The sequence below is a fragment of the Schistocerca serialis genome, chromosome 4, assembly GCF_023864345.2.
Source record: "Schistocerca serialis cubense isolate TAMUIC-IGC-003099 chromosome 4, iqSchSeri2.2, whole genome shotgun sequence".
Taxonomy (NCBI): Eukaryota; Metazoa; Arthropoda; class Insecta; order Orthoptera; family Acrididae; genus Schistocerca; species Schistocerca serialis.
Genome location: NC_064641.1, coordinates 244,506,787 through 244,527,487, shown reverse-complemented (window position 1 = coordinate 244,527,487; position 20,701 = coordinate 244,506,787). Strand labels below are relative to the sequence as shown.

Here is a 20,701-nt window from a genome sequence, read left to right as displayed (position 1 = left end):
CATTACAAAACAATTATACCTCAGTGGCAAGTTCAACAGTATTTAATAGATATTAATGTGCTGGAATCTGTGATGCAATGAATCTTCTAGGTGCATTGAGTTTTATTTTGGATATGTGGGATGTTGTTGGACCTAGAGTCAATGAAAATTATTTCTCAAACCCTCACTTTAACTCCCAACTCAATGTTGAGCATTCTTTCACTGTGGGTGAGGACACAATGTGGCCCTGAGTAGGGTGGCTGAATTGTTGGCTGTACCGCATCAGCACATAGCATGACGTGCAGCGAGTGAGGTGGCGCAGTGGTCAGCTCACTGGACTTGCATTTGGGAGGACAGCGGTTCAAACCCACGTCCGGCCATGCTGATTTAGTTTTCCCATGATTTCCCTAAATTGCTTCAGGCAAATGCCAGGACGGTTCCTTTGAAAAGGTAAGGTCGACTTCCTTCCTCGTACTTCCCTAATCCGTTGGAGCTGATGACCTCACTGTTTGGTCCCTCCCCCAAACCAACCAACCAATCAACCAACCAACCAATCAACCAACCAACCAACCATGATGTGTGTACAGCACAGTACACGGTGTGTACAATTACTTTGCCATTGCCAAGCCACAGCGGTGCATTGATGGGAAGCGGTCCACGTGGGTGCGCAGATGTTCTGCTTGTGGTGCGGGCAAGGCATCATAGAGTGGTGGAACCTTCTCCATAAAATCACCAGGGATGGCAAGGGATGGTCCATAGATCAGGTCGGCAGATGAAGTGCTGATCTCTTCTTTTGGCTACTCACAGACTGAGCAGTACCAGCAGGAGGTGGTGTCGTGGCAAGTCAGGGATTCTTCCAGTGTTTGATGGAGTCACTCAACCATGCTGTTACATGCCAGGTGGTAGGTGGTGGTTCTGTGTAACTGCACACCCCACAGTTGGGCTGTGAGTAGCTCTGGTCCTCACGCGCATTTTTGTGGCATGGCTGCCAAAATAATATTAGTTTCTATTCACTCATGATACATTTCATAGGTGGGAAATCTCAAAGTCATGCCTTCTAAGAGTGCTTTCAGTCGGAAGAAAGACACACTAAACACACTATTTCAAATTGGGTGAAAGCTGTTGTCACCAAATAAAATTTCAAGTTTAAAACCACTGTCATAATAATGGATAACGCTTCAAACATGAAAGCAGCTGGTATGCTATTGAATCTTACATGTCTGATGCTTTGCACATTCTATAAATCACTCTCTGCAGCAAATAATAGAAAAGTCAATACAGAGAACTGTCGACAAGATCAAAAGAGCAGTTATATTTTTCAGAAAGAGTAGATATGCCTCAAGAAAACTTGCTAGTGAGGAAACAAAAGTCACCAACCAATTCCTGCCACAAAGAGTGGTAACTCTTCAATTTGGAAGGAGTTTGATGATGAGTTGTCTTGTGACAGCCAGAGCGAGAGCACCAGCAGCAGCGAGTACTGTTTGTATAAAGCGTTTATTTTGCATTTTGTTTACGACCTTCCACTAAGGAAGGGATTCTATTTGTGTTTATCTGCTCTGCATAGTAACTAACAGTTCTTGATAAAACTTTACGTAGTTTTCGTGTTAGATTTCTTAGTGTTTTCTTGATCGTTTAGAACAGAAAGCGCCCTAAAACCGTCTTTTGTTTGTTTCGCGGCCGTTAGCCACTAGTCACTTGAATCAGCAGTTGTCTTGTGACAGCCAGAGCGAGAGCACCAGCAGCAGCGAGTACTGTTTGTATAAAGCGTTTTTGTACTTATTTGCTGCGCTTAGCTTTTAAATAGTTTTTCTGGGAAAACCTAGCGTAGTTTTCGCGTCTCGTATTTCAGTGAGTGTTTCTTGATTATCAGAGTAGCTCATCAGAAGATTATCTTGGGAATTTGTCACTGTATAGAGTAGGGTAAACATAGTCATTTGTAGGGACTGTGGTTGTTGTGAGCGGACGCAAGGAGAATTGGCCACTCTTCGGGGGCAGGTGGAGGCTTTGCCTGTTAGGCTCATCGAGCTCGAGGCGCAGGCGTCGGCTCGTAGTGGCGTTGGGGCAACTGTGGTGAGACCTATGCCTACTTCGGTGGCCTTGGAATCACATGGAACCCCTGATGTCGCTGCGTCTTCCGGCAGTGAGCATCTTACTGGTCAGCCATCACTCAAGGGTGAATGGCGGACAGTGGTGGGCTCGCGCGTGCCTGGCCGAAAGGCGAAGGTGGGATCTGGCCGCGTGGCAGCTGCCTTACCCCTTTCCAACAGGTACGGGGTGGTGATGACATTGTTTCCGAGCCACCATAGGATGCCTCGCCTGTTGGGCCAGTGGCCGATTCTCCGGCAAGGTCCCGACAGTCACAGAGGGCGGGCCTATTAGTTATAGGGAGCTCCAACGTTAGGCGGGTTATGGAGCCCCTCAGGAAAATAGCGGGTAGGTCAGGGAAGAATGCCAGTGTGCACTCGGTGTGCTTGCCGGGGGGTCTCGTCCGTAATGTGGAGGAGGCCCTTCCGGCAGCTATTGAACGCACTGGGTGTGACCGGCTGCAGATAGTAGCACATGTCGGAACGAATGACGCCTGCCGCTTGGGTTCTGAGGCCATCCTTGGTTCCTTCCGGCGGCTGGCTGATTTGGTGAAGACAACCAGCATCGCACGCGGAGTGCAAGCTGAGCTTAATATCTGCAGCATAGTGCCCAGAGTCGATCGCGGTCCTCTGGTTTGGAGCCGTGTGGAGGGTCTAAACCAGAGGCTCAGACGACTCTGCGACTATAATGGTTGCAAATTCATCGACCTCCGTTATTGGGTGGAGAACTGTAGGGCCCCCCTAGACAGGTCAGGTGTGCACTACACACCGGAAGCAGCTACTAGGGTAGCAGAGTACGTGTGGCGTGCACACGGGGGTTTTTTAGGTTAGAGGGACCCCCCCTTGGGCGAAACGATAAAATACCTGACGGCTTACCAGAGAGGACATTATCATCGTTGATAAAGAACGTCCGTGCTCAGAGACCAAAAACAGGAAAAGTTAACGTAATATTGGTAAACTGCAGGAGTATCCAGGGCAAGGTTCCTGAATTAGTATCTCTTATTGAAGGAAATAGTGCGCATATAGTATTAGGAACGGAAAGTTGGTTAAAACCGGAAGTGAACAGTAACGAAATCCTAGACACAGAATGGAATATATACCGCAAGGATAGGATAAACGCCAATGGTGGAGGAGTATTTATAGCAGTAAAGAATTCAATAATATCCAGTGAAGTTATTAGCGAATGCGAATGTGAAATAATCTGGGTTAAGTTAAGTATCAAAGGTGGGTCAGATATGATAGTCGGATGCTTCTATAGACCACCTGCATCAGCAACCGTAGTAGTTGAGCGCCTCAGAGAGAACCGGCAGAACGTCGTGAAGAAGTTTCGTGATCATACTATTGTAATAGGGGGAGACTTCAATCTACCAGGTATAGAATGGGATAGTCACACAATCAGAACTGGAGCCAGGGACAGAGACTCTTGTGACATTATCCTGACTGCCTTGTCCGAGAATTACTTCGAGCAGATAGTTAGAGAACCAACTCGTGAAGCTAACGTTTTAGACCTCATAGCAACAAATAGACCGGAACTTTTCGACTCCGTGAATGTAGAAGAGGGTATCAGTGATCATAAGTCAGTGGTTGCATCAATGACTACAAGTGTAATAAGAAATGCCAAGAAAGGAAGGAAAATATATTTGCTTAACAAGAGTGATAGGGCACAAATCGCAGAATATCTGAGTGACCACCATCAAACGTTCATTTCTGAGGAAGAGGATGTGGAACAAAAATGGAAAAAATTCAGAAACATCGTCCAGTACGCCTTAGATAAGTTCGTACCGACTAAGGTCCAAAGCGAGGGGAAAGATCCACCGAGGTATAACAATCATGTACGAAAGGTACTACGGAAACAAAGAAAGCTTCATCATAGGTTTAAGGGTAGTCGAATCATAGCTGATAAGGAAAAGCTGAACGAAGCGAAAAAGAGCGTAAAGAGAGCAATGAGAGAAGCATTCAACGAATTCGAACATAAAACATTGGCAAACAATCTAAACAAGAACCCTAAAAAGTTTTGGTCATATGTAAAATCGGTAAGCGGATCTAAATCCCCTATTCAGTCACTCGTTGACCACGATGGCACCGAAACAGAGGACGACCGAAGAAAGGCAGAAATACTGAATTCAGTGTTCCGAAACTGTTTCACTGCGGAAAATCGTAACACGGTCCCTGACTTCAGCCGTCGCACGGACGCCAAAATGGAAAATATTGAAATAAACGATATCGGAATTGAAAAACAACTGCTATCACTTAGTAGCGGAAAAGCATCCGGACCAGACGAGATACCCTTAAGATTCTACAGTGATTATGCTAAAGAACTTGCCCCCTTTCTATCAGCAATTTATCGTCGATCGCTGGAAGAACGTAAAGTACCTAGCGACTGGAAGAAAGCGCAGGTCGTTCCCATTTTCAAGAAGGGTCATAAATCAGATGCGAATAATTATAGGCCTATTTCGCTTACGTCAATCTGTTGTAGAATAATGGAACATGTTTTGTGTTCTCGTATTATGACGTTCTTAGATAATACAAATCTCCTTCATCATAACCAACATGGATTCCGCAAACAGAGATCATGTGAAACTCAGCTCGCCCTATTTGCCCAAGAAATTCACAGTGCCGTAGACACTGGCGAGCAGATTGATGCCGTATTCCTGGACTTTGGGAAGGCATTTGATACGGTTCCGCACTTACGTTTAGTGAAAAAAATACGAGCTTACGGAATATCGGACCAGGTTTGTGATTGGATTCAGGATTTCCTAGAAGAAAGAACACAACATGTCATTCTTAACGGTTCAAAATCTGCAGATGTAGAGGTAATTTCGGGAGTACCGCAGGGAAGCGTGATAGGACCTTTATTGTTTACAATATACATAAATGACTTAGTTGACAACATCGGTAGCTCCGTGAGGCTATTTGCAGATGACACGGTTGTCTACAAGAAAGTAGCAACATCAGAAGACTCGTACGTACTCCAGGAGGACCTGCAGAGGATTAATGCATGGTGCGACAGCTGGCAGCTTTCCCTAAACGTAGATAAATGTAATATAATGCGCATACATAGGGGCAGAAATCCATTCCAGTACGATTATGCCATAGGTGGTAAATCATTGGAAGCGGTAACGACCGTAAAATACTTAGGAGTTACTATCCGGAGCGATCTGAAGTGGAATGATCACATAAAACAAATAGTGGGAAAAGCAGGCGCCAGGTTGAGATTCATAGGAAGAATTCTAAGAAAATGTGACTCATCGACGAAAGAAGTAGCTTACAAAACGCTTGTTCGTCCGATTCTTGAGTATTGCTCATCAGTATGGGACCCTTATCAGGTTGGATTAATAGAAGAGATAGACATGATCCAGCGAAAAGCAGCGCGATTCGTCATGGGGACATTTAGTCAGCGCGAGAGCGTTACGGAGATGCTGAACAAGCTCCAGTGGCGGACACTTCAAGAAAGGCGTTACGCAATACGGAGAGGTTTATTATCGAAATTACGAGAGAGCACATTCCGGGAAGAGATGGGCAACATATTACTACCGCCCACATATATCTCGCGTAATGATCACAACGAAAAGATCCGAGAAATTAGAGCAAATACGGAGACTTACAAGCAGTCGTTCTTCCCACGCACAATTTGTGAATGGAACAGGGAAGGGGGGATCAGATAGTGGTACAATAAGTACCCTCTGCCACACACCGTAAGGTGGCTCGCGGAGTATAGATGTAGATGTAGATACAAACAGTAAGCTCCCAGGAAGCTACAACCCAGGACATGTGGCGATTGCCGAACTAGACAAATACAAGGACTTTCTGTAAAGTAGTGCCGCTGTATTTTTTATGAGAAAATTCTCAAAGCTTTTCAAATAAAACAAATGTTATTAACATTTTACATCTTTAATCCTCATGTCTATATATTTGCATTACTCTGGTTCTAGAGTTCTCTGAATTGTATCATGTAACGTGGCTGTGCATTAGAAACAGCATTCTGTAATCGAGTTTTGAATTCAGAGTGTTTGTCCACAGGTGTAGGAACATCTCCTTCACCATGAAAATGCCAGACCACACACAACAGTTGTGAAATATGCAACAATATGATGTCTTTGCTTCACTGTCACCACCACCACCACCACCACCACCAGCATCATTACAGTTTTGACTTGGTCCCATCCAATTTTCATCTGTTCCCAAAACTTAAACAATGTCTAGGACGACTCACTTTGGATAGTGATGAAGCATTGCAAGCAGAAGTGAGGCTGTGGTTCCATCAGCAAAGTCAAACATTTTATAGTGACAATATAAACAAATTGGTCTCTTGTTGGGAGAAGTGTGGTCATCTCCAGGATGAGTATGTTGAGAAATAAATATGTAGTCAAGCAGAATAAAGATATTCCCTGTCAAATCAATTATGCCAACCGATCAACATGGGAACAGTCGATCTACCAATCTACACCTTAAACATAAAGAAAAAAGGCCTCACGAACTTCAGAAACAAATGAGCAATGGGAGGAAAGACAAGAAACCTCTCAAGTACACACTGCTAGATCCACATGAATACTGCATGCCACTTTACATCTTGATGCATTCCATTACGATGGCAATTATGGTTAGCATTAAAACAAGTGTGATTATTGGAAAAATGGATAAATTATGCATGTGCTGCAGAGTCCTAGAATTTAAGAATTAAATACCAAGAATGTTCTGTGCAGGTGGAAAAGTGAAATTCCAGAATAACATCAACCACCTGAACCATTATCAAAGTTGGTATCAGGTGACACAAACCAGTTCAAAAGATTCCTTGGCAAACATACACAAGTACAATTAATGTTTTCAAATTACATCGTTCAGGGCAAAAAAGTCATGCACGAGAATTATATGACGACATTCAAAATGCAAAATCAATTTTATTATTGTTCACGCTGATTGCAAAGCAGAACACAAATTTCTTCAAAATTATTTTACTGGGAGAGACTGATGAACAAACTGATCAACACTGTTGACTCAATATGGGCATTAAATGAGAAACAGTCGCTACATTACAAATTTTATTCAGTCAGCACAATGAAGTAACCATTAACTGGCTCAATTAATTAACACTCAAGTTGTGTAACATAGAATAAGAGGTGGGGCCTCTAGGGTCCCTACATTTAAACAGAGAATTAAGGCATAAATCATTTGAAAATCTTAGTTTACATTATTTTACATTTATTTTTACAGTTATTTAAGTGTTGTTTATATACTCTGTGTTGTTATAGCACCCTCAATGAACCTGCAGTTTTTAAATAGCACACCAAAACGTACTGTTAGAACTGAATATTACCTCCTGAAACTTGAAGGGCGTAAATTTTCACACAAAGCTAAATCCCATGGTTTAAAGTTGCACATAAATATTGTACTCGGCAGGGACAACAATATACTTTGCAAGTTAACATTCAATGCTGGGATCCTCCTCCTCCTCCTCCTCCTCTACCACCACCACCACCACCACCACCACCACCACCACCAGTTGGAACACATTAAGTATTTAACTGGAGAAACAAGAAGATGCCCGTCACTAACATCCTGAAGTTCTTCCTATGAATGGTCCTCTTCTTTGCTAGCGGAATTGTGATCACTGACTAATACAAAATTCTTGTCTTTTTTGTGTACTTCTTGATCTATATCACTGACATCTTCCTCCAACTACAGATTAACAATTTCATCAAACTTAGGATCCTTGAAACTTATGTATTCATGTGAATGTATTTTTTACTATGAACACTTGACAGGAATGGGGGAAAGAAATACAGTAGAAGAAGAATGGGTAGCTTTGAGGGATGAAGTAGTGAAGGCAGCAGAGGATCAAGTAGGTAAAAAGATGAGGGCTATTAGAAACCCTTGGGTAACAGAAGAAATATTGAATTTAATTGATGAAAGGAGAAAATATAAAAACACAGTAAATGAAGCTGGCAAAAGGGAATACAAACGTCTCAAAAATGAGATCAACAAGAAGTGCAAAATGGCTAAGCAGGGATGGCAAGAGGACAAATGTAAGGATGTAGAGGCTTATCTCACTAGGGGTAAGATAGATACTGCCTACAGGAAAATTAAAGAGACCTTTGGAGATAAGAGAACGACTTGTATGAATATCAAGAGCTCAGATGGAAACCCAGTTCTAAGCAAAGAAGGGAAAGCAGAAAGGTGGAAGGAGTATATAGAGGGTCTATACAAGGGCGATGTACTTGAGGACAATATTATGGAAATGGGAGAGGATGTAGATGAAGATGAAATGGGAGATACGATACTGCATGAAGAGCTTGACAGAGCACTGAAAGACCTGAGTCGAAACAAGGCCCCCGGAGTAGACAACATTCCATTGGAACTACTGACGGCTCTGGGAGAGCCAGTCCTGACAAAACTCTAATTCCAATCCCAAAGAAAGCAGGTGTTGACAGATGTAAAAATTACCGAACTACCAGTTTAATAAGTCACAGCAGCAAAATACTAACACGAATTCTTTACAGACGAATGGAAAAACTAGTAGAAGCCAACCTTGGGGAAGATCAATTTGGATTCCGTAGAAACATTGGAACACATGAGGCAATACTGACCTTACGACTTATCTTAGAAGAAAGATTAAGGAAAAGCAAACCTACGTTTCTAGCATTTGTAGACTTAGAGAAAGCATTTGACAATGTTGACTGGAATACTCTCTTTCAAATTCTAAAGGTGGCAGGGGTAAAATACAGGGAGCGAAAGGCTATTTACAATTTGTACAGAAACCAGATGGCAGTTATAAGAGTCGAGGGACATGAAAGGGAAGCAGCGGTTGGGAAGGGAGTAAGACAGGGTTGTTCAATCTGTATATTGAACAAGCAGTAAAGGAAACAAAAGAAAAATTCGGAGTAGGTATTAAAATCCATGGAGAAGAAATAAAAACTTTGAGGTTCGCCGATGACATTGTAATTCTGTCAGAGACAGCAAAGGACTTGGAAGAGCAGTTGAATGGAATGGACAGTGTCTTGAAAGGAGGATATAAGATGAACATCAACAAAAGCAAAACGAGGATAATGGAATGTAGTCGAATTAAGTCGGGTGATGCTGAGGGAATTAGACTAGGAAATGAGACACTTAAAGTAGTAAAGGAGTTTTGCTATTTGGGGAGCAAAATAACTGATGATGGTCGAAGTAGAGAGGATATAAAATGTAGGCTGGCAATGGCAAGGAAAGCGTTTCTGAAGAAGAGAAATTTGTTAACATCCAGTATAGATTTAAGTGTCAGGAAGTCATTTCTGAAAGTATTTGTATGGAGTGTAGCCATGTATGGAAGTGAAACATGGACGATAAATAGTTTGGACAAGAAGAGAATAGAAGCTTTCGATATGTGGTGCTACAGAAGAATGCTGAAGATTAGATGGGTAGATCACATAACTAATGAGGAAGTATTGTATAGGATTGGGGAGAAGAGAAGTTTGTGGCACAACTTGACCAGAAGAAGGGATCGGCTGATAGGACATGTTCTGAAGCATCAAGGGATCACCAATTTAGTATTGGAGGGCAGCGTGGAGGGTAAAAATCGTAGAGGGAGACCAAGAGATGAATACACTAAGCAGATTCAGAAGGATGTAGGTTGTAGTAGGTACTGGGAGATGAAGAAGCTTGCACAGGATAGAGTAGCATGGAGAGCTGCATCAAACCAGTCTCAGGACTGAAGACCACGACAACATCAACAACAACAACAACAACAACAACTGAAGAAAACAGATGCATAGTTTGCAAGGTGTTGTCTGGGAAACCCCCACCACAATCAATACTAAAAGATTGGGAGGTTGGCAACTTAAGGAGAGCAGGGATGGTATAAGAGCATTCTGCCAAAACGGAGTGAGTTCAGAACTCCTCACATTGTTTGAGAGATTGTACGTCATGAGTTGATTGTTCAGAACTGCACTTACATGAACACCAGCTAATGACTACAAAGTTCTGAAATATTATTCACAATTGTGAATAATTTTGATATTAGCTGCTTTATGTACTGAAAGAGTACCTATTGGTAAAACATTAAAATTTTTGTCAAACCAGGACTCAAACCTAAGTTTCCCGCTTATCTTGAATGCTTGAATGGTCTTGATCACCTTAACCATCTTGGTTATCCATACATGCTCCCTGGATTGATTCAAACTTCCATCTGCCACAGTGTCTACATTCCGTAGTGCTTGCAACTTTACCTGGATTCCAGCAACAGGATTAATGAGACGAACATGTTTGACATTTAATAGTAACATCATTTTTGCTCATCATGCATGTATGTCTCAAGGAAGAGACATTTGAAAAATAAATCTTACAACCTAAATGGGGAAAAATGACAATACTATAACACTGAACATGGTCGTCTCATTGGCCCATTTCGGGAATCCAGGTAAAGCTGTGTACACCATGGGAAAGTGGGGGGAGGGGGTGGGGGGGTTCAGCGGCGTGTAGATAGTAGACCCTGTGGCACCTGAATATTTGTATCAGTTCTGAAAGCATACTTGGATAACCGAGACGACTTGGGCAACTGCTCGTGATAACTGAGAAAACTGTGTCGCGCACGAGTTCCATGTCGTGCAGCTGATGTTAAAATTATTCACAATTATGACTAATTTTTCAGGATTTAACTGTGGCTGCAAACTGACAACAATACCTGCCTGAAGGAAGAGATATTGTCAAAATAAAAATAAAGAGTACAAAGCTGTAATTAGAGCAGACAAAACACCTATCAGCCAACACAGAAGACAGTACAATGCACCAACAGGTAATAAAGTGTTAATTGTTGTAGTTGGAAAAGAATTTATTTTGCGTGTAATAATTCCTCAGCACAGAAATGATGATATTCACCGCGTCTCAGAAACTCGTCACTCATATGATGGACTGAAACAGACACTTTTATTTTTGCACGGAGAATATGGCTCATTTTAATATCACATTGAAAATCTACACATAGATGAAGGAGCGAGTAAAAAAGTCGGTGACATGCATGACTTATTTATACTGAGTGATGAGTAGTGAAACTGCTGACAAACCTATCTTGAAATGTCGGCAACTGTTCCAACAAAACAGGAACTGAACAACTCCTCCACATTTGGCTAAAGAAGGGCAAAAGAGAGGATTGAGAGGATCGCAACATGCACACATTTTGATTTGTTTGATCAAAAAAGTCACAACACATCAATCTGAGTCTGACACAGGTACAGACTTTTTTGAAATTGTCATCAGAAACATGATTCATGGTCCGTGTGGCTTACTCAACTATTCACCATGTATATCTGATTGGAAATGCATGAAACAATACCTAAGAGGTTTACCTACTTGCCAAGACTATAACTGGTAATGACGAATATCTCCTCTATTATCAACAACCAACTGAAGATGGCAGCAAATCTACCACTTTAAAAGTATAAAACAATTATGATGAAGTCAATAATCACTGACTTGTACCACATTCACAGTTACTCTTGAAAATGAACAAAGCAGACATCAATCGGAACAACAAGTTATGTGTTGCCAGTCACTGTTTATTTATTCCCACAACATGGTTTACAGAGTTAAGCCATCATCAGGTGGATTTATTTGTATTGTATTAATGTGATGTGTTTATTGGTTTATGACTTTGGGGTAAGTTATGGCACTGTCTAAAAGGAAAAACAAAACACTATTTCAGAACATGGTTCTGTGGAGGTCTTTGACTGAAAACTGATTGTAAATGTAAATGTGCAAATAAAACAACTAAAACAGAACACCTTCAGTCATCACAGGCTCATTTTTCTGTAGTAATAATCACATATAAACTGTAATACTTCACAAACAAATATCGCGTCTAGAAACTGTTAGGTGCAAAGAACATATAGCAAAACAGAACCATTATTTTGGAGTAAATCTTCAAAGCACTGTTGCGCTCTCTAGTTGAGTAGATGAACAGGTATGTTACAGTAAATATTTTGGGTGATACAGTTACCCTTTCTGTCATGTTTGTACAGCTTAAACTTCATACTCATTTGTGTAATCAGGTGATATGTTGAAAACATTGTACATAAATAACAATTGAGGTTAGGAAACAGAGAGAAAGGATGAAATGAGTGACAGAAAGAGAGCGAAGTTTTGACTATGCCCGAGCTGTGGAGTTGTTACAGTCACATCTGTTAAATGTTACAACTAAGTAAATGTTGAAGTAATACACTGATAAGGAATTAAATGTACTCAGACAGATATATTCTTGCAAGTTAGGCATGTCAACTGTTCATCTAGAAAATATCAAAGATATGTGCAAACAGCTAAATAACTCATGGTAAATATGAAGAGGGTGGAGATAATTGTGTGTGTGTGTGTGTGTGTGTGTGAGAGAGAGAGAGAGAGGGAGAGCGGGGGGGGGAGGGGGGGGGGGGCGGCACACGCTTGCGGGTGTGTGTGTATGTGTGTGTGTGTGTGTGTGTGTGTAGGAATTCAGATAAAGAAGGCAAAGGATTGACTGAGGGAGAGAAAAGTTGTTTAGGTTATGCCGGAACTGTGTGTTAAGATTACATGTGTCATATAATATAACTACGTACAGGTTGAAGAAATACATTGATTATGCTTTAAAACAATATGAAGATATATATACTATTTATATTATAAACAGATACATGTACCCTATAGCTGATTAGGTGCAAACTGTTGGTATGTTTGTGGGTAGGGCCATTCTTTAGTTTATTTGGCAAATATCATGGAAACATAAGCAATTATTTGTGGTAAATATAAAGCAGCAGACGGAGGCTCCGTGTGTGTGTGTGTGCGTGTGCGTGTGCGTGTGCGTGTGCGTGTGCGTGTGCGTGTGCACGCGCGCGTGTGAATTTAAGAATGTAGGCTGCTGTTAAAACAGAGATGATACTGTTGCAAATGTTGTCTTTTCTGTCATTTACGATTAACTCAGGCTGTTTTCTTTGGTGTCTGTATATTTGTACTGTTTCCAGGATGTCTAGTCTTCTGCTTTAAGTTGGATGCTGTTACTTGTGTTGTTAGCATGACATTTTCTTTCCTGCAGGTGAGTGGCTATTGTTGGTGCTTATGTTCTATCAACTAAATCAACTAATATCAACTGGGATGTTACATTAGTAGCAATGAAGCAGTTTGGTGCATTTTATCATTTCCAGTCCATAAAGACATCCAATAGCTATTCATTTAGAAGTTCCTCTTGAAAATGGACAGTGTGTGTACTTCACATCAGAAAATGCTTGTGAAGAACATTGTCACCACCACCAACAATGTTAACTGCATTTTATTATTTTGTGGGGATGATATGTCCACTAAGGCAACACTCTACTTGCAAGGGCCAACGTACTACACATGACACTCTTCGGCAAACAAGTTTCAACATCAGAAACAAGATAACACAGTTGCATGACATTCCTATTCAAATTCAACTGATGTGTTATGCTGACAGTACACTATTCATCAAAATAATGTAGAACACTTTCACTTGTGCTTATAAGAAATGAGAACAGTAAACACTCCCACGTCAGCTACTTATCGTGAAGCCTGCAAGAACGAAATCTTGAAAACTGTGAGAAATGCGACACTTTACTTGCTGAAACATGGGACACCATTCAACGCCAGCAAACACATATTATTTGGGATAATACTGACACTGTGCTCCCAACACAATCCAAAAGATCTTTTGGAAAAATACAATGACTACACGAGAGAAGACATTATTTACATGCTACAAATTGAAATCTGGACATTCGGTTCAAACCAAATGTGTATATGGCACTGGTTTCATCTGAGAACACATGTTTAGCAATCGCTAACAAGCAAGGGTATAACTTAGACTGGTTGTGCTGAATCAATCTTTAAATGACCTTTTTGATCGTGATTTATAATGAGAAAAACTCCTTGATGTCAATGAATTGGGTACATTTGTTCAAATGAATTTTCCGAAATTGGTTCCCGAATGACACACAGCATATGACAGAATTATACACGCCATTACAAGCTGAGACTACAGATTATATTTCATAGATATGCCCAAAAGCACAGGCAACACACTCCTCATTTCACTTATTTTGCAACCATACAATCATACCATATAAATATTATATATATCTTCATATTGTTTTAAAGCATAATCAATGTATTTCTTCATCCTGTACGTAGTTATAATATATGACACATGTAATCTTAACAATCGTACCATCTGGAATTGAGAGAAATCTTTTGATGATGATCAAACAGCGTATTCAGCACTGAAACTGGTGTTGAACATGCAAATCACTGACTCATCAACGTACAAAATAAATAAAAATTCAGAATGAGTAAAATAATCCTATTATTTCAACTCATTATATGGAGCAATTGTACTATGGCACACAAAAAATATAGGAAGTGCTTCATCATATACTTAAAGATTTGAGAGGAAATGAACAGCTGGTAATTTTCGACAAACTCTACCTGTTATACCGCATTAAACAGTCACTAAAGAACTTAATGCTCATCTCAGATCATCAGTTTCATGGCGACACATACAGATACTGACCTCGAAGACCAATACATATTTAGCTACAACATGATCCACCTGATGAATGTTTCACAAAACTGTTAGGCGTTGGGAAAGGGAAAATGGCAATCAGTGACTCCACACAATGTATCACACTGCCAACGAACTTCTGTAAACTCACAGCAAACACGAATAAAATGATTAACATAGTTTTCCCAGATAACGCAAGGAATTACAAAAACCATCACTGGTTCAGTGCATGTGTTATATTTGCAGCCGAACACAAAAATGTCAATGTCATCAATTCTAGCACTCAAAATGAAATACCAGATGCAAACCAATGTGCGCAGACTCAGCTACAGAGTGAAAATTTCATCCTGGAGACAACCCCCACAGTGGCTAAGCCATGCCTCCACAGTATTCTTTCTTCTAGGTGTGCTAATCTTGCAAGTTTTGCAGGAGACAGTCTGTGAAGTTTGGAAGATAGGAGATGAGGTACTGGTGGAAGTAAAGCTGTAAAGATGGGTTGTGAGTCATGCTTGGGTAGCTCAGTTGGTAAAACACTTTCTTGTGAATGGCAAAGTTCCTGAGTTACAGTCTTGGCCCAGCACACAGTTGTAATACGTCAGGAAGTTTCAATATTATCTCGATTGCATACAACATAACATGTACAGTTACAATCGACAACGTTAATTGTTGTTTGAAATTTCATTCGCTGATGTCTTGGCTGTTAATCTTTACAGGCCACTTCACAAAATTTTCACAGAATAATAGGTTTTCATCAGGCAAATAACGTTGGAGTTTTTCCAAGCCCGTGATTGAACTGGACTCGATTGGAACCTTTTATGAGGGATAAGTTTGTTTTTCTGGTGCAGTCAGTGGACTATGCTGGAGGCCTAGAAGAAAAGTGTGACTAGTCAGGCCATTGATTGTCGCTTAAGGTGTAATACAACCCTTTCCTATGTATTTAAAAACCAAATGTGAAAAAGTGCTGATAGAGAAGTTCACCTTTCATTATCTTCCAATGCTTAAAGAGTTTCTTCAGAAATTCTGGTCTCCATGTACTAAGACTGCTACCATTACATAAAGTCTTATACACTGCTGGCCACCGTAAATGCAACACCCTGAAGGAAGCATCCGAATCAAGTGAAATTTACACCATGGGTTTGCAGCGATGAGATATGCAACTGATTAGAATTTCAGCGCACCCAACGCACATCACGCGTGCCTGTGGCGCCACCTCATAGCGCCATTTAAGGCTTGGCGATTTCGACGAGTGTACGTTCGGCACGTGTGTTTACCTTGTGGTTGTTTCACAAGACGATCAGTTATGCCTCGTAGAAAACAGTGAACATCTTTTGATCAAGTATCTGAGTTCGACAGAGGAAGGATAGTGGCATACCAAGATTGTGGATTATCATACAGAGAAATCGCTAGTCGTGTTGGACGAAACCAAACAACTGTAATGCGGATATGTGACCGTTGGATGCAGGAGGGTACGACGGACCGACGTTGTCGATTGCATTCACCTCGGTGCACCACTGCACGTGCTGATAGGCAAATTGTGCGCATGGCAGTGACGGATCGCTCAGTGACATCCCGAACCATAGCACAGCACATTGCGTCTGTAACGCATCATCCAGTGTCTGTGCGTACCATTCGACGCCGTTTACAGCAGAGTGGTCTGTCCGCAAGACGTCCATTGCTTCGTCTACCATTGACGCAGAACCACAGACGTCTCCGTCGCCAATGGTGTGATGACAGACGGATGTGGACGGCAGAATGGAATGACGTTGTCTTTACTGACAAGGCACGCTTCTGTCTGCAGCACCACGATGGTCGGATTCGAATGTGGAGACACCGTGGGGAGAGGATGCTGGACAGCTGCATTATGCACCGCCACACTGGTCTTGCACCGGGTATTATAGTATGGGGCGATGGGATATTACTCTCGCATGCCTCTAGTACGCATTACCGGTACTTTAAATAGCTGGCGCTACATATCCGAGGTGCTGGAGCCAGTTGTCCTTCCTTACCTTCAGGGCTCGGCCACAGCCATATTTCAACAGGATAATGCGCGACCACACGTGGTACGCATTGTCCAAAGGTTCTTCGTCAATAACCAGATTGAAGTGCTTCCATGGCCAGCTCGCTCTCCGGATCTTTCGCCGATAGAAAACATGCGGTCCGTGGTTGCTCAACGAGTGACCCAGGTTACATCCCCAGCTGCCACACCAGATGATCTTTGGCAATGTGTGGAAGCTACTTGGGCTGCTGTACCCCAGGAACACATCCAACGTCTCTTTGACTCAATGCCGAAATGTGTGGCAGCGGTGATCTCCAACAACGGCGGCTACTCTGGCTACTGATTGTGGCACGAACCACATGTCACAGACGTCTATAAACGTAATCATTTGATACTTGGTCAACATGTTATCTACAAAATAAATTTTGTTGTGCTACCTCTTGTCTTTCTTGGTGTTGCATTTACGGTGGCCAGCAGTGTATTTCAGTAGCATCAGCATCTCTAACAAGAAATTTACTTTGTTGCAAATTTGTAATAATCACCTATCTGACATCACACATTGTAAAAAATCTGTCCTGTTTCCTTAATTTCCTTTTTATGATGCTGAAATCCCTATCATAGCGTAAAAAACCATCCTCACTCACTAGAAGGTAATGCTGAATTTTACTGAATCTCACAGAATCAATTAGGTAAATCAGAAATCTCTCGAGAGTGTGATTCTTACCCTGGACTGAGAACTGATGTAGTTCACTGGACTCTTGTGGTATACTGGGAAGACACGATGCACAGGTATAGAACGAATATTGTCTTAATTTTCCTGCTTTCTCTCATACTGGAAAGCTGTCTAAAATTTTCTGCTCTCCCGTTTATGAAAAAACATCTCTGTCATAGCTCTATCTTTTGCTGCATGATTTTATCAGAGAGATTTCAGTTACACATGTAACTTCTCTCACATGCAACAAGCGACTACTTGTGCCCTTCCATTCAAATCAATTGCAGCACATTTTTTGCTTGCGACTTCTGCTGCTAATGTCATCTAGGAATGCAGCATCTTTAGTCTGTTATCTAAGCTTTATTTTCAAATTTACTTTTAGCTGGCAAGAGTCATGACTCATGCCTCATGCCTCTTTACCTTTTGCTGGCATGAGTCATTGATTGATGACCCTATAAAAATAACATAGTTTTTCAGAATCCTATACAATGTACACTAAATGACAGATTGATACCTCCTTAATGTCAGTTTGTGCAGTTACATATAAAGTATCTGAAGGACTAGCAAACTCAAAATCACCAAATTATGGACTGATGCCCTTTTAAAAGTAAACAATTCAGATGCTTCATAGACCGCAATGCTAAGCATGGTTTTTCACTGGCAGTGATGATATAGTTCCAGGCAAGAAGGTAATGGCTGGCAGAAGTTCATTTCTGCATACAGTGTGGTCCACGAGCCTTTGGACCCCATGTTGCATCACAAAATTAATGCTACAATACAATTTTGTTCAATCTCCAAATCTGGCTGAATGTAACAAGGGAAGTCTCCAGCTTGTAACAGCTAAATCTAAATAAAAATATTTTAACCTTTTGAGACATGGTGGTCACAATTGTGTACATAAAGTTTGTTCACTAATGACAAGAAATGTCAGGCGCATCAAAACTCACTGTGCACATTTGTGTAGGTTTATTTTGGCCATGCTCCAGTGGCTGCTGCTCTCTTCCGAGCAGTCTGTAAACTACATAGTAAAATATACTCTCTGGTGTTGTCTCTCTGTGGGAAACCATTACTCGTTGACTTTATTGCTGTAATAGTCACATTGTGGGTTTTGTTAATGAATGTTTTGTGTGGTTTCCTTCTTTTGGAAACATTAGACATTCTTTCAGTGGAATTTTCAGCAATTTCACTCAGTTCGTATTTGTGTTATGTATCAGGTAAATTTAATGTACACATTTGTGTACAACAGCTCCTTAATTGTGTAAAATAGGAAACTCCATCCAAAAATTTGTCTCAGCTGTATTTGCATGGCTGTGGTAGTTATGTGTGGTATTTTTTTCAGGAATTTCAGTACCAGCAGCAAGGAGGAGAATAACTGACCAGTACACATGATTTTATTTTATGTTTCTGGATTTTGACTTACAAATATGGATAAGGAATATCTTTCTGTGGAGAAAGATTGGGGCTTGATTATGGACATAATTGAAAATAGTGACGTTTCTGACATAAGTTTGAGTGGAGATGAGGATGACAGTGTACCACTTCTTGAAAGGCAAGCTCCACAAATAGTGAAACATGTTGGAGCAGATAAAGTGGGCGTGAATGATGTGTGTAGAGACACCATATCTGAAGATGAAGATAACGGAGAGATGTTGGATGCTGAAATGAACTTTTTATGCAATGAAAACAACCCATAATTTAATAACCTGTATGACAACATAATGGTGACACCTAAAGAATCCATAAAATGGGAACGCAAGCCTCTAAGTACCATGGGAGAAACATACAAAGCTCCAAATTTTGAAGAATCTGTCTTGTGTTCCCCAATACAATACTTCAAAAGGTATATACCAGATGATTTGTTCACTAGCATAGCAGCACATACTAGTATTTATGCATTACAACAAGGCAAATCCTCATTCAAGCAGACAACTTCTCAAGAACTAGAGGTGCTATTTGGTTTGCATATATTGACTGATGCTTTGAAATTTCCCAGATTACAAATGTATTGGGATACAAGCCTGAAGGTAAATGTGTTTTGGAAAACATGTCACGAGACAGATTTTTAGAATTACGAACAAATTTACACTTGGTGAACAATCTGGAGAAGCCACCTGAAAATAAAGATAAATTTTACAAATTCAGGCCAATTTACACAGCCATTTGAAAACATTGCAGTGAACTTTCTACAGAAGAGGATGTTTGTGTGGAGGAAGGAATTATTCCTTTCACCGGGAAGTTTTCTGCAAAGCAGTATGTCAAGGGGAAACCAAGCCCATGGGGAATCAATGTCTTCATGTTGTGTGGAAAGTGTGGAATAGTGCATGATTTCCTTTTGGATCAAGGCGCTACAACTGAACTAAATACCACATGCTGTAAAAAAATTGGATTAGGTCCTGCTGTTTCAAGTTCTGAAATCTCAAGGCATCAATGCAGCAGGTACTGTCCGTCAAAACAGATTTGGAAAGAACTTGCCTTTTTCAGATGATAAAACAATAATGAAACAAACCAGAGGTTACTGTGAAGAAATCACTAGTGCTGATGAAATTACCATGTGTAAATGGTTAGACAGTAGGCCAATTGTGTTGTGTTCAAACTTTGTTGGTAAAGGCTCAGTGGATGAAATTGAGCTTGGGGACAAAAAGCACCATAAATAAGTGAAAGTAGAAAGACCTGAAATAGTGAGAAGATTTAATCATGCAATGGGTGGTGTGGATCTATTTGATCAATTGATAAGCTACTACATAGTTATCATCAGATCTCGAAAATGGCCTTGCTTATGATTCTTCACGCTGTTGACTTTGCCATCATGCAAAGTTGGTTGGAAATACAGATGAGATACAGAAAACCGGTCTATCCCAAATAAGAAGGGCAGCAGATGGATTGATACTGTGCCAAAAGAAAGTGACTGAAAAGAAGAGGGGGCAACTGTATAAAGAAAGACTAGCTTCAGACATGAGAGTCATACCAAGAAAAAGAGGAGAATTACGACCAGCTACAGAGATACAGTTTGATTCTATTGACCACTTGCCTTTCCATGATGTAGGAGCTCCAAGTCGCTGCAAATTTCCAAAACGTACAGGGCATTCAAGCATTCAGTGCAGGAAATATAAGGCACATTTGTGTCTCCAAAAGGACACAAATTGTTTTTTGCAGTTTCATACTAAACCTTAAAATCAGGTGTAGACCATTGTTGTTTAAATAAGAATGTAATATGGAATTATTTTTATTGTTTCCTCTGTTTTAAAGTGAAACAAACAGTGGCATAATTGATCCATATTGTTAACCTCCTTAATGTATGACATGAATGAAGCTCGAGACCTGATAACACATTTGTGTACATTAAATATCTAGAAAACTAGAGATCGTACGAAATTTTTTCTTAGATAAATGTTGTCGGGAGACTCACCATAATGTAAAAATAA

General features: G+C 40.8%; 1 protein-coding gene across 1 annotated transcript in view; it reads right to left on the bottom strand.

Moving 5' to 3' along the window:
• Positions 1-20,701, bottom strand: part of LOC126473640 (attractin) — a 293,725-nt gene that overhangs the window by 52,723 nt on the left and 220,301 nt on the right. The gene's annotated exons all lie outside the window — the stretch shown is intronic.